At 46.0% G+C, this 13,699-nt stretch overlaps 1 protein-coding gene across 2 annotated transcripts in view; it reads right to left on the reverse strand.

Moving 5' to 3' along the window:
• Window positions 1-13,022, reverse strand: part of TMEM200A (transmembrane protein 200A) — a 72,414-nt gene extending 59,392 nt beyond the window's left edge. The window contains exons 1-2 of one of the 2 annotated variants that reach the window (XM_060167515.1): window positions 12,891-13,022; window positions 12,067-12,534 (exon numbers count right to left, since the gene is read on the reverse strand). The gene's annotated coding sequence lies outside the window, so the exon portion shown is untranslated. Of the gene's footprint in view, window positions 1-12,066; window positions 12,617-12,890 lie in introns of those variants that run through there. The other variant, XM_060167516.1, reaches the window with a different exon arrangement.
• Window positions 13,023-13,699: the final 677 nt, after the last annotated feature.

The raw sequence follows: 13,699 nt of genomic DNA on the forward strand, positions 1-13,699 counted from the left end.
TCAAAACTCTCACCCTTGCTCTAAGTACGTACCAGATTGCCCTCTGGACTGTGAGTTCCTCGCGAGAAGCCTGTTAACTTCCAGAACCGACCACAGTGGATGGCACTTGGCCCACTCTCCATAAATGTCTGATGACTCAATAAGTATATTTTGAACTCGGTCTCCCGTAAGACAATGAGCTTAACAAACATCACTAATTATATGCTATTATCATCTACGTTCCACTACGCCAGTGTTGGCAGAAGAGTTCTGAATAGAGGTTGGTTCAACGATTGGGAGACTCATAAAATAAAGAAGGAATTTCCACATGTGTTAAATAGAGTGTGATAAAACCAACTGTTGCTAATGAAACATTTATCTAACATGTGGACTTTCCAGAGACTTCCACCTATACTGCATATAAAGAAGATAATTATAGCTGTGAATTAGATTTTTATTTTCAATATTTCAATTTTTAATTTTGACTATAATTGAAAATTAATATTCAGAGTACAGTTAACATTTTATCTAAATTTTTTTCTAAGAAATAATTTGGTCTTTTCATAAAAATACTCTGTCTTAAATGTGATTTTATATCATAGGGTGATATTTTACTGACAGTATAGAAGATTCAATATAATTAATTCAGCAAACATTAACTGAATGCGTACAATACACAAGTCACTATGCTAGGCACAGTTAAAAAAATACAAGCTTTACATAAAAACTTCACAGTGGACTGATTAAGCTGTTTATATTTTATGGACAGAACTATACTTATATTAATATAGAATATCTGTAGTCACATTAAAAACCCTTTGAAGGTGGATATACTATTTATGGGATGCCTTCAGCCACATACTGATGCAGGGCACATCTTGAGCAGAACTACACAGGGAGTTTCTAACGCGAACGTTGCTTTCGTTCCCGGCTCCAACACCATCATCACAACATTGCTTAGCATTCTAAACCTCAACCACTATTTTTAATAAATGACCTCAAACATCATGCTCCAGAAGAAAAACCTTCTAACGGCTTCCCAGTTCCCTGAAAATAAAGCCTACCTCCCCTCCCCAATATGCAAGGCTGGTCTTAGTTCAAATGACAAACCCAGAGAGGTCTTTCCTGACCTTCTGATCTACAGAACCCCAGGCACTCTGTTCCATCAGGTTCCTTCCTTTTCTCATAGGACTTTCTACTTCCTGAAACTGACTTGTCTTCCTCATTTAGGATGTACACTCCACCACAACCTTTCTTTTGATCTTTACCCTATCCCCAGATCCTGGCACAGAACATTTATTTTTTTAAATTTATTTATTATTTTTGGCTGTGTTGGGTCTTTGTTGCTGTGCATGGGCTTTCTCTAGTTGCAGCGAGCGGGGGGCTACTCTTTGTTGCAGTGTGCGGGCTTCTCATTGCGGTGGCTTCTCTTGTTGTGGAGCACGGGCTATAGAGCACACGGGCTTCAGTAGATGCGGCACGTGGGCTCAGTAGTTGCAGCTCACGGGCTTAGCAGCATGTGGGATCTTCCCGGACCAGGGCTTGAACCCTGTCCCCTGCATTGGCAGGTGGATTCCCAACCACTGTGCCACCAGGGAAGCCCCTGGCACATAACATTTATTGAATCAATTATTAATGAATGAACTTCCTACAGAGCTTGCATTTACTACGTTATGCATGATGATTTGAGAACTTTTATATGTTTCATCAGAGAGCAAATAATAAATGTATAGGTCATACTTTCCTACCTGGTTTTCTACACTATCATGGTGTAAGGCACACCTCACATTTGACAAAATGGGTCATAAATATAATTCAACAGCAACTACTGAATGAATCTCAGTAAATAATGATTTGGTGAACAAATGAATGAAAATAATTTTGCTCAAAATTATTGACTGAGATCCACAGAAGAAAATGGAGTCGTAACACTATAATAATATTCTCCAACTTTTAGAAGAAAACCAGAAGTATTTTTATTGTAGTTGTGAATTATTTCTGCAGCAAAAGAGCAGTTGTGGAAAAACTGAGACAGGCACTGAGAAACCACCTCGAATTGACTGCTGTGGTAAAGTTCAATAGTTCCTTTGCAGTAAACACCCCACAGAGGTCTGAATAAACACCAAGTTCCTCCTTCTTGTGCAATAAGGCAAGGTTTATCACTCTGAAAACTAGACACTTTGGGCTTCCCTGGTGGCGCAGTGGTTGAGAGTCTGCCTGCCGATGCAGGGGACACGGGTTCGTGCCCCGGTCCGGGAGGATCCCACGTGCCGCGGAGCGGCTGGGCCCGTGAGCCATGGCCGCTGGGCCTGCGCGTCCGGAGCCTGTGCTCCGCAGCGGGAGGGGCCACGGCAGTGAGAGGCCCGCGTACCGCCAAAAACAAAAAACAAAAACAAAAAACTAGACACTTCGATATGGTTGGCTTGCCTTTGGGAAAGGGAGTAAAACCAGAAGGTTCCACATTCAGGATCTTTGTTTGGCTCGTTTTGCGCGGATCAGTGACTAAGAGGGACTCGGGCCTCGGGAAGGAGCGATCTCTCAGGTGTTCACATCCTACCTTAGGGCACAGCCGACCTCAGATTCTACCCATCAGCACTAACTGCTCCTGCGTCGCCTGCTGAGAGCACGGCCCTGAACAAAACAGACCATGCTCCCTGGTGACAGCCCCTTCACACAGGGTAGGGACCACGAGCTCAACAGTTCCAAATGTTCCACGGTTCCAGGACTGCGAGGACCTGACTGCCAAGCCACAGAGCATTTGCTCCCAAAAGTGGAGCCTTTGTCCAGCATCACCTTCACTCACAGGTTCTCCACGCCACGGTCTGAAGTGTGCCCTCGCACGATGTGCCTGCCTGTCATTGGCTTTAAAAAGTCATTCACAAGCTAATTTTCTCTCTGTCATGGGTCCCTATCTGAATATTCAGGACCACTTCGTGAGTAAATTTTTTTAAATCGAGTGGTTCATCACAACATTGGACCAACCTCCACTTTAAAAGAGAGGTTTGGGTACAAAGGAACCAACTCAGCAGTTGGCGGAGCTGTTACTCGTTTTGAAATGGTAGCTTTTCTCATTTAAGAAAAAAATAAATAAACCCCTAGTGCAGGCATGGTGAGGGGGGATTCCCCTGCACTGTCAACCACAAGTTCACTTATTCTGAAAATCAGTCTGGCATTAAGTACCGAAGGTCTTAAAATATTTATACTCTTTGACCCAGGAATTACCTTTCCATGGATCTTGCTTAAAGAAGTAATCTGAAATATGAACAAAGATTTCATCAAAATGCCAGTTATAAGACCAGTTATTTGGAAACAGCCTAACGGTCCAATCTTAAGGGAATAGTTAATAAATTATGGTAAATCATACAATCAAATATTATACAACATTAATAAAGCTTGCCGAGAAGCTGGAAAATATTTAGGACGCAAGGTTAAGCAAACAGAGCTCATTGTAATATGTTATGAACTATGGAAAAACTTCATTAAATATAAAGGGGAAGAAAAATGCCAGACTCTTATGGGTGTTTTGGGGTCATGGGATTATAGGCAAATTGTCTCCCTGATTTTTTTTATAGTTACTGTATTTTCCAAAGTTTCATTAGAAGCATGTATTGCTTTTATTAGAAATAATAACACCCCTTCAGAAATGCTAAGTCTACTGTATCACAGATACTTGCACATGTATGTTCTCATACTTGCACTGAGCTGATCTGATACTTGCTTTGCCAAGTGAGCCAAAAATGCATGCCTCTTCTATACCAAGATCAGCTTAGAGAGAGGACTGAGAATCTTGGGGTTCATACTGCGTTTCAGCCCAAAGACGCTGATTCTCAAAACTGCAAACATACCTTAGCAGCTGCCCACCTATCAGCACCTCTGCGATGAGCTCACTGTTTGTAAAAGAGCATCACTTTTCTCAGCATCACTTTCATCCCAGGAGCCCCTATTCTTCTTTACCTATTCTCATATCTCTACCGGCTTTATTTCAAGGCATCATAGTCACTGACTTGCATGCAGTTCTCTCATTAGATTATGAGATTCTTGAGATCCTTGTCATCCTGACCTCCCCAGAATCTAACAGGGTACCTGGTAAACAGTGGGAACTTAATAAATGCTATTAAATAAAATTTTACAAAATAGGAAGAAAATCACCTCCATAACTCCAAGAGAAGAATTCACTAACAGTATCATATTGTAATGGGAATCTCAGTTGGTGTGTGAAATCAGGTACACTTTGGAATATCATCTGCAGTTTATGAAAGAGCACAGTAGACATTATATCGGGGAGCTGGCCCTGGGGTCCTCCTGTTAGATGGAAATGATTTCACAGAGCATCCGCACCAGACAAGGCCACTCTGTGACCGTGCTGAATCAGGACAGAAACAAGACCACTGTATAATCCTATCTGAACACAAACAAAAACACAAATATTATCCAACCCCCAAAATGACCAATATTCCCCAATCTGGCTAATGAGTATTTGCTGCATCTTTGCCAATTATAATGTCAGCCTCTCTAGTCTTGCTCCTTCTAGAGCAGACTTATTAAGATACAAACTCATAGCATTATCACTGTTGTGGCCTCTCCCGTTGTGGAGCACAGGCTCCGGACGCGCAGGCTCAGCGGCCATGGCTCATGGGCCTAGCCGCTCCACGGCATGTGGGATCTTCCTGGACCGGGGCACGAAGCCATGTCCCTTGCATCAGCAGGCGGACTCTCAACCACTGTGCCACCAGGGAAGCCCAGTCCTGCTTCTTTAAACCCTCTCCCAAATCACTTACAAGACCAAATCCTATAATCACGCATTTCTAACACCCTTTTACTGCGACACCCCACGTTTTCCTGTGGTGTACCTTTTCCCTCACTGTAACAAGTAGCAAACCCAGCCTGTTCAACTACAAGTCATTTCCCAGTGGTCTCTGGCTCATTGAGAAGTTTAGTCATCCTACCTGGAACACGCTTGTCTCTTCTTTCTGCCCACACATACTTATCAGAACTCCCAGAAGCTTCCCCTGATTAGCCTTCCAGGTTTCAGATGGTTCCACTCCTTTTAGTTTCCATAACATTTATGTTCATCTGCTACTATTAAGTTTGTATTTCATAATACTGGCTGGCACTGTGATCCTGATGACTCTCTGAAAAATACTGCCAACTCTGAAATCATATTATTCCATCGTGCTGCTTTAAAAGTTTATGCATGGTTGTCCTACCTCCCCAAACAGGCTATGAATTCTCAAAACTATGTCTCAAATATTTCTTTTCACTTGCCTTTTCATTCCCTTTCTTCTTATCATATGTATACACAGTTCACTGCACACAGCGAACATCTACATCCAGTCATAAATTACACAGAGACCGATTTGACCTTGCGTTTGTTGGGGAATGATATATCACTCATATTTCATCAGTAAATAGTTTCATTTAGAGCATCTTCCAGTATAGACCTTTATAGCTGGAGTGTATTCCACATACCTGCTACATTCAGTATGTGCTAATGCTCTTCCTCTCTCTCCAACTCTCTCCATATATGTATCTATTTCTTATTTATCATATTTCTGGGAAAAGTACCTTTGTGTATAAAGGTAAATTCAGGCCATGGCAGCTGGCAGAGGTCCCTTCTCTTCAACTGAAGTCAGTGACTAAAATTAAGCCCTCCAAACATCTGACTTGCTGACGTTATCTATCCTGCATGATGATAGCGAGCCTGCACTGAGGGGGAAAAACCTATTAGGTTATTAAGTTTTCTGCCAAAGCTGGATATAGTCCTGCTGGACAACGCCATTCAGGTGACCTGCTCTCAGCTCACGTTAAGATGTCTAAACGTTCACTCACGATGTCCCTTCCCAACCATACAACCCTGCTGACTTCCCCCTGTCTATGGCCCAGACTTGAAATTGACCTTGCCCTGCCAGGACCAGGATGTCTCCCTGAAGATCCAGGATGAGGTGGAGATACAGATATATCTCGGTTTCCATGACAGCTCCTTGATTTTCCAGTCTGGCTCCAGGAGCTCAGGCAAGTAATTTAACTTCTCTAAGCCTTCATTTCCTTGCTCAAAAAAAAAAAAGCCGAGATATATCTCCTCCCAGGAGTCTAATGAAGACTCGGTGAGATTATGTATCTAAGGCACATGGCAGATGCTCTACAAATGTTAGCTTTTTTTCCCTTAATAGTGCCTGACAACTAATAGAACTCTGTCTCCCTCTAAGGAGTTGCCCGTTGCCCATGCCGTATTCTTACTGACTTACACCACGAAGGATATCTAAAGCAGGGCAGACGGCAGAGTTCCTGTTCTCAGATCAACAATCAAGCTCTAGTTCTATTGATCTGCCCACCTGTTCAACTTCCTGATGCTGTTCCCACTCACTTTCCTCCCTGTACCCAAACCCCAAACCAAGAATCTACGCCTGTTCTATTCTTACCGCGTCACTCTTGTCCAGTTTGCCACTGAGCACGAATGCTCTACACCTTCACCCTGATAGCCTCTATTCCATCCCCTCTGTCTGACCTGGACTCCTGGCACTCTGGTTGCCTACTGGGAGGCCCACTATGGGGCCCACCCTTCAATTTGGCCTGATATACTAGATTCTGACCTTGACCTTGAGAGGTGGTGTTGCGTAGTTTAAGCACAGGCTTTTGTTTCAGACTGCCAGCGTTTGAATCCCAGGTCTACTACTTAATGACCACATAACCTGGAGCAACTTATTTACCTCCCTAACTTTCAGCTTTCTCACAGTAGAGGGCTTTTCTGAGATTTCAATAACATAATGAATGTAAAGCATTTAACATGGGACTTGGCATACTAGGTAGGTCTTTAATAAATGTCAGCGCTACACATATAAAGGTTTTGCCCCTAGGACACGTGGTGGCCACAGGCCTCCTTTTGATACAGTCCAGTTGCTATGAATCTACCTGCAACACACAGCCACTTCACCTACTGGCCCAGCCTACCTTCCTGGTTTGGTTCCCCTTGATCTGTTTCAACCTACCAATGTTTTTGTCAACACAGACGCTCCTTCATCCTCACCAGACCCTAATAATGTTGCTCACACATGCCAATATTCTAATTTAGGACCTATTACCTTAGGTCTCCTAAGTGGTAACCCTAATCTGTGCCTGCTACCTCCCCTCTGCCCATTTCTCACAAACTCAATAAACTTCTATAAACAATAGTTCTGTGTTCATCACTTTACTTCCTTGTTCAAACTGTCACTGTGTCACTGGGTCTCTAATCTCATAATGCCCAAAGTAGGAGTCTCTAATCAAACGATCCCTAGAAGACCAGGCCTTCAGGAAATAAAATCCCTAGGCTGGAAATAAGGCACAGGGGTATTTGCTAAAAGCACATGGACATGGATAAATGGTGGGCTCCTCATTCAATAATATTCTGGGGGCTTCCCTGGTGGCGCAGTGGTTGAGAGTCCGCCTGCCGATGCGGGGGACACGGGTTCGTGCCCCGGTCCGGGAGGATCCCGCATGCCGCGGAGCGGCTGGGCCCGTGAGCCATGGCGGCTGAACCTGCGCGTCCGGAGCCTGTGCTCCGCAGCGGGAGAGGCCACAACAGTGAGAGGCCCGCGTACCGCAAAAAAAAAAAAAAAAAAAAAATTCTGGATCCTCTTAGCAAAGTCTAGACATGGAGGGAATTATTTCATCACCTAGCTTTGCCTTGGCTGGGAGCAAGGTCCCACTTCTGGAATTTGCATGGCCGTGGTCACCTGAGTTGCTTCCATGTGCAAACTTCACATCGTTGTGCAAGTGGCTGTCTCAAAATGGAGGGGGCAATTCTCCGCAATAATAGACATGTTGTTTTTGATTGGCAGCCTCATTGTCTTGGGAGATCTATATGATCTTAACAGAGATCATGTCAATCATGGTGCCTCTACCGGTCTCCTTTTCCCCATCCCACCACTAGCATCACATATATACAGGGTTGGGCACATGATCCAGTCCAAGACTATCGCAGTAGCACTCTCTGCTGGACACAGAGACTGATTCAATGACCTCCATAGCAGGGCCAACCATAGCCCTTTCAGGAGATTTCTATAAATGGGACCTGGAAGAGAGAAGACCTCTCTTTCCTATGGATCAAAAGCCAAAGGATGCAGGTTCGGAACTACCAATGGTCACCTTTCTTAGCACGTAGAAAGAGGCCTCAGAATGAAGCTGATTCAGAAAGAAGAGAAGCTGAGAAATGAGGAGAGACAGAAAGAACCTTAACAAAGTCATGTGAGGCTCTGGGTTCCAGCCATGACTAAAGCAAAGTCCATGTTTGGACTTTCCAGTCACATGAGCCAATAAATCTACTTTTTCTGCCTAACGCAGTTAAATGTGGGTCCCTCGAGTGTATAACCAGATGAATCCTGATCAGCTCCCTTCCACAGGAACACAGGGGGAGGGGGAGGGGACTTGACCCCCTTTAGTGCACTTGACACCCCTTTAGTGCTTGGAGCAGAGCGACAAGGACACTGTAGGAAGGAATGCACACATCCACCTCTTCACACTTTGCTCACATTCCCATGAATTTTGTGTAATTTCACCTCTGGTGACAGTTTCCAAAGCACAATTTGCTATTGGAACATATCCCATTAATTAACAGTACAATGGTCCAAGAATCCCCAGCTTTATATGAGAATTTCCTTTTTCCAATTGCACTCAAAACTCTTGGAAAAGTCTTATCAATGACTGTAATAATCAAATCACCAGAACTCCTGCTGGGAATGGGGAGGGAGATGAGATCAGGAGGAAGCCCAGAACAGGAGTAATCAAACTAAAGATTAACAATCAGAATTCCAGATGTGTCAGGTCTTGATCTCACAATTGGAGATTCTTATCTTCCAGAATGTAACCTAAATTTTTACTCAGAAATTTGAAACTCCACTAAAATCTGATGCCACCCTTATATCTCTCTCCCATTTACACAGGGTTTCCAAAGTGTGTTCTAGCTTTTCCTGTTCCTACAGAAAGGCAATGGAGTGTACTGGTGCAAACGTGCTTTGAGAAATTAGTCCTGGTTTCATCACCTTTCTGCTTGAATAAACTCTTGTGGTTGTAATGAAAATCGATTGGCATTATGTGTGAAAATTCATCGAAAACCATCAGGTACTAAGTGAATGTTGCTATTTATTACTTTGTTTTTTGTTTTTTTTTTTTTTTTTGCGGTACGCAGGCCTCTCACTGTTGTGGCCTCTCCCGCTGCGGAGCACAGGCTCCGGACGTGCAGGCTCAGCGGCCATGGCTCATGGGCCCAGCCGCTCCGCGGCATGTGGGATCTTCCCAGACTGGGGTACGAACCCATGTCCCCTGCATCGGCAGGCGGACTCTCAACCACTGCGCCACCAGTAAAGCCCCTGTTATGTATTTTAAACTCATAAAATCAACGATGGGCCAGATGCCCCAGGTCAGATCTCCTTGACCTTCTATTACCATGGCCATTGTTCTTTCCCTGTGTACAGCACAGCCTGTCTTCCCCCAACCCAGACTTTACTCACCCACCCCACCACCACCCACACCTCATCCTGATTTTTCCTCATAATGCAGCATTTTAAAAAGAGGATGAAAAGATCACAGTCCAAAGTCCTTGGTCTGTCGATGAAAGCAGAGAGGCTCAGAAAAGCCTAGAAACATACCCAGGGCCACATCATTAGTGTCTCAGCCAGGACAACAACTTGGCTTTTCCAACTGCCCATCCAGTGTCCTTGGAAATCCACCATCCTGCTCCCCAGTATGAAGCAGTCCCCTGATGCTCAAGGACTCCTCCAGGTGCTCCGCGATCTATGGCACTTTTCCAGTCCCCTCCCCGCCAGCCTGTAAGCTCCCATAGGAGAGGCTACTTTGCTGTCCTTCAGCAAGCCTGGCACCATAACAAGGGTTCACCCATGTTTTCTGAATGCTTGGGCACATATCAGACCTTAGCAGACAAAACATATCTTAAGTCCTGAAATGAATACACTTGATAAAACTGCAAATCATATCTTGCGTCATAAAATGAGGGGTCCCTCTCACTGCAGATTTGTTTTTTCCATCTCTACACAAGTTCTTTTTGCAGATGTGTTCTGCTTGACCGAACTCCCCATGCAGCCTCTCATTTAGGGAGACCAACACTAAATGAAATTTATTTTAAAACTGCCTCCTCTTTTAGACTGTACATTCTATTGATAAGTAATATGCATTACCATGAAGACTATTTTATCTTCTACTAATTTTGTTTAAGAAATGTAAAAAGTGACATGTGCTTTTATTTTTGCTCTTATCTATTCTCCTAAATTAAAATGAATTTCTTTTCCTTTATGCTGAGAATTATCATGGGAAACAAACCGTTCAAATCCACTCCCTCTGTATGTCAGTAGTTATCTTTCTCTGTCCAATGAGCTATTGTCAAAATTCTGAAACTACAAAAGTCCAGGTATTGCGATCTCACTCTGGGAAGATTCAAAAGCTTCACTAATAATTCCTCCAAGTTGGAATACAAGTGCAGCCATCATTCTTTACAATGATCTTTCCTGAAGAATCCATTCTGCTGTGGGTGCCTTTGGAATACTACATGTGTTTCTCTGGACCTGACTCAGAAGCAGCAGGTAAATCTCTAAGGGCCAGCTGCCTGGAAATTGCATACAGAAGCTCCCCACACAACTCTCTTTCACTGAAAGATTCCCCAGCCTAGGATACAAAGCTAATTATAACCAGGGGTTACAAATTATACCTAAATCATCTCACAATTATGAGCTCTGTAGTAGGACTTCATTAGAGAAAATCATTCCTAACCCTTCAGTATATATATTTTGAGTGAAAAATATCTCATAACATTACTTTACTAAAGCATTTAATTATAGTTTCTACTTAATAGAAGCATTACTTTCTGTTAAGAAGAATGCCTATTCTTCACTTAAGCTGTTTGAAAAGCATGAAACTAAAGCAGATGCTTCTGTATGGGGAAAAAGTAGTGGAAAAATAAAGTAAGATTTGAGAAGTTTTGAAATTTAGCCTACTTTTTACAAAATGGTAATATATTCTAGTATCAGTAGCCAAATAACAAACTTGAAGGTCATTTTATAAGAGTTTCCATAACGCAAGACGTGACAAACCAGCAAAGTAAATAGCTTTCATAGGAGCTGGTAATAATTTATTCATAAAGCACTACAGAAAGTGTATCTCAGAACTCGGTTTGACAGCAAAACCTAAAAGTTCAATATTCTTACTGACAAATAAGAATAGTTGTTGATTCTTGAAATGTTTTCTGTATGTACAGTTGTCCACAAGTACTTCTGAAGGTCTTTAGAAGAAAAATCCGGGTAAGAGACACTTTAGCCCAACATACTTAGTCCAACACCAGACTAAGGTGTACTTGGTCTGACTTCAATGAGTAAATTACATAAATGTGAAGCATCTGACTATCTGGCATTACCAATGCCTGAAACTGGTATTGAAATAGTGAACTGTTCTTATTACAAATATCACCTCACACACACATACACATACTTCTCAGTCGAAATCTAGCAGCAGTAAATACACACAGAGAGCTTGTACCTACAAAATGTGAAATGCTGGCTTGGGCAATTAATTATAGCAAAAGAATGATTAATGGAGAAAATCTTTCAAACCCTCAGCCCTTTCTCTTAAGGACAGATTCCATAGGGAGAAGAATAGTGCTGAACTTGGCAAACAATTGCTTCGCGTCTCCATTTCGCCTACGAAGATACTACCACATACAGATATTGCTTTAGGAAACCCTGACCACACTTTGCTCTTGCCAAGGACTACTATAAATTACGCTGTGGACATCTTTACAGAGAATGCTGAGTCTCTGGAACGAAGACAAAGGAGGGTGTAGCTTGGAGAAACCCAGCCAGGCGCTCCAAGGCTCCGGGTTCTGAGAGGCTGCCCCTCGCGGCTCCTCTTGCGCTCTGAGGACTGGGGAGTCCGGAACTGACGGCGGGCTTGGTTTATTTCGCAAACTTCAGGAGACAGTGTTTACCCTAACTCCGGGGTCCCAAGCGGGGCGGGGGAGGGGGAATAAAGCAGCGCCCCGTTTCAGCTGCACTGACTGCCCACCCACCTCCCCACCGCCGGCAGCACCCTTTCCTTCCCCCTCACCTGTCCTGAGCTCGGGGCCTCGGGGGTCCGGTCGCCTGTCGCGGCTCTCACTCCCGGAGCTGGTGCGACGTCCGGCGCCTCCGGAGCCGAGCGAAGGAGGCGACGGGGTCGGGGGCGTCAGCAGGAAGCTCGGCAGCCGCGGGCAGCCGCGGTCTCGCTCCCCATCCCGGCGGGGCTCGGGCAGCGGGCGCGGCGCTGCCACGGCAGGCGGATGAGTCAGGCGAGGGGGCGGGCGGCGAGGTGTGCGGGCCGGCGGAGGGGAGTGGCGGCGGCGGCCTCTGGGCGGGGGGCGCGTCGCTGTCTGTGCCCGCCGTGGGTCGCCGGGACGCCGGCCGCAGCCGTAGGGCGCACCGAGTCCGAGCGCTCCCGCCCTCGGAGGTCACCCGGCGCGGTGAGCCGGGCAGGGGACAGGGAATCGCTGCTCAGTCGTCGCCGCCGCCGCACAAGAAAGACAAAAGGGACCGGGGGCTGGGAAGGGAAAAGTTTTCTGCTCGGCTCCTGAAAGATGCCCACCGAACCTCACGCCCCAAGCGCCGAAGAGGAGGCTGGGGACGGGGTGCAGGGGGCCGGGCGGGCTACCAGGAGCGTGGCCACGCGATCGCGACCTGGTGCACGCCAAACTCCAGCCGTCCACGACCCGTGGGCACTCCCCCGGCCCGGCCGCCCCCAATCTCGCCGCCAGCCTCCTCCTCGAGGATGCAGACAAAATCCAATCCTCTCCCTCCAGGACCCCCAGCCCCCAAGACCCGTGCAGCGGCCGCAAAGTTGCACTTCCAGAACAGGGAATCACCGCAGACAAAAACCTATCTTTGAGAACAAAATACCCGCTTCCAGGAGCTCTTCTCCGGGCTGGAAGGCCAGAGGGTGGAAACGGACATTCCCACCCTCGGGGCGAGCCTCTCGCTGGAACCCCAGGTCTCGGAGCCGGGGTCCCGCCAGTCCCCGGAGGAGTGGAGAAGACCCGGCTGAATCCCGGTTTTCCTGGAGCAGGCGCGGCAAGACACTGGCTCCACGCCCCTCGGACTCTTTCTTATCAGACGGCGCCTGGGCGGGTCGGGGTCCCCCTGGCGGGCTGCGCGGGCGCTGCGCAAGCGGAGCCAAACACCGCGCGGAGCGGACACCGCGAACGTCCGCTATCTACACCGCTCTGGAGCGCCCACCAGATCTAGCCCGGAAAGGGGCTCCGGGAGAGCGGCTCGGGGGCGAGGGTCATGGGCAGGGAGGACGAGGGCGAACCGGATCGTTGAGGGCTTCGATGAGCAGTGCTTAGGTTCAACTCCAAACATCACAGTCAAGGAGGGGTGTAGGTTAATCCCCCTTGCCCCCAAACATCCTGTGAGCGGGGACTGTGCCCTATTCATAGAGTAAAATGTTATGATAGTTACCTCCTATTCCGCAGAGACAGAACTGATGGTTGTATATATGCCGGTCAATTCAGTAAATAAAGTTTTATGTAAAACTCTGGATTAGCAGATATTCCAACCACAACCCTGGCAGGTACAGAGCATACAATCCACCAGCGCAGGGAGTGCGTTGTACCTATGTGTCTCCTGAATGCATTTGAGCTGGTAACTAGAGGGCAAGTATGGCATTCTAGTGCAGTGTATTTGTGTCTTTCAATGTGCAATCTGCT

This window comes from Lagenorhynchus albirostris, chromosome 12 (genome assembly GCF_949774975.1).
Source record: "Lagenorhynchus albirostris chromosome 12, mLagAlb1.1, whole genome shotgun sequence".
NCBI classification, from domain to species: Eukaryota; Metazoa; Chordata; class Mammalia; order Artiodactyla; family Delphinidae; genus Lagenorhynchus; species Lagenorhynchus albirostris.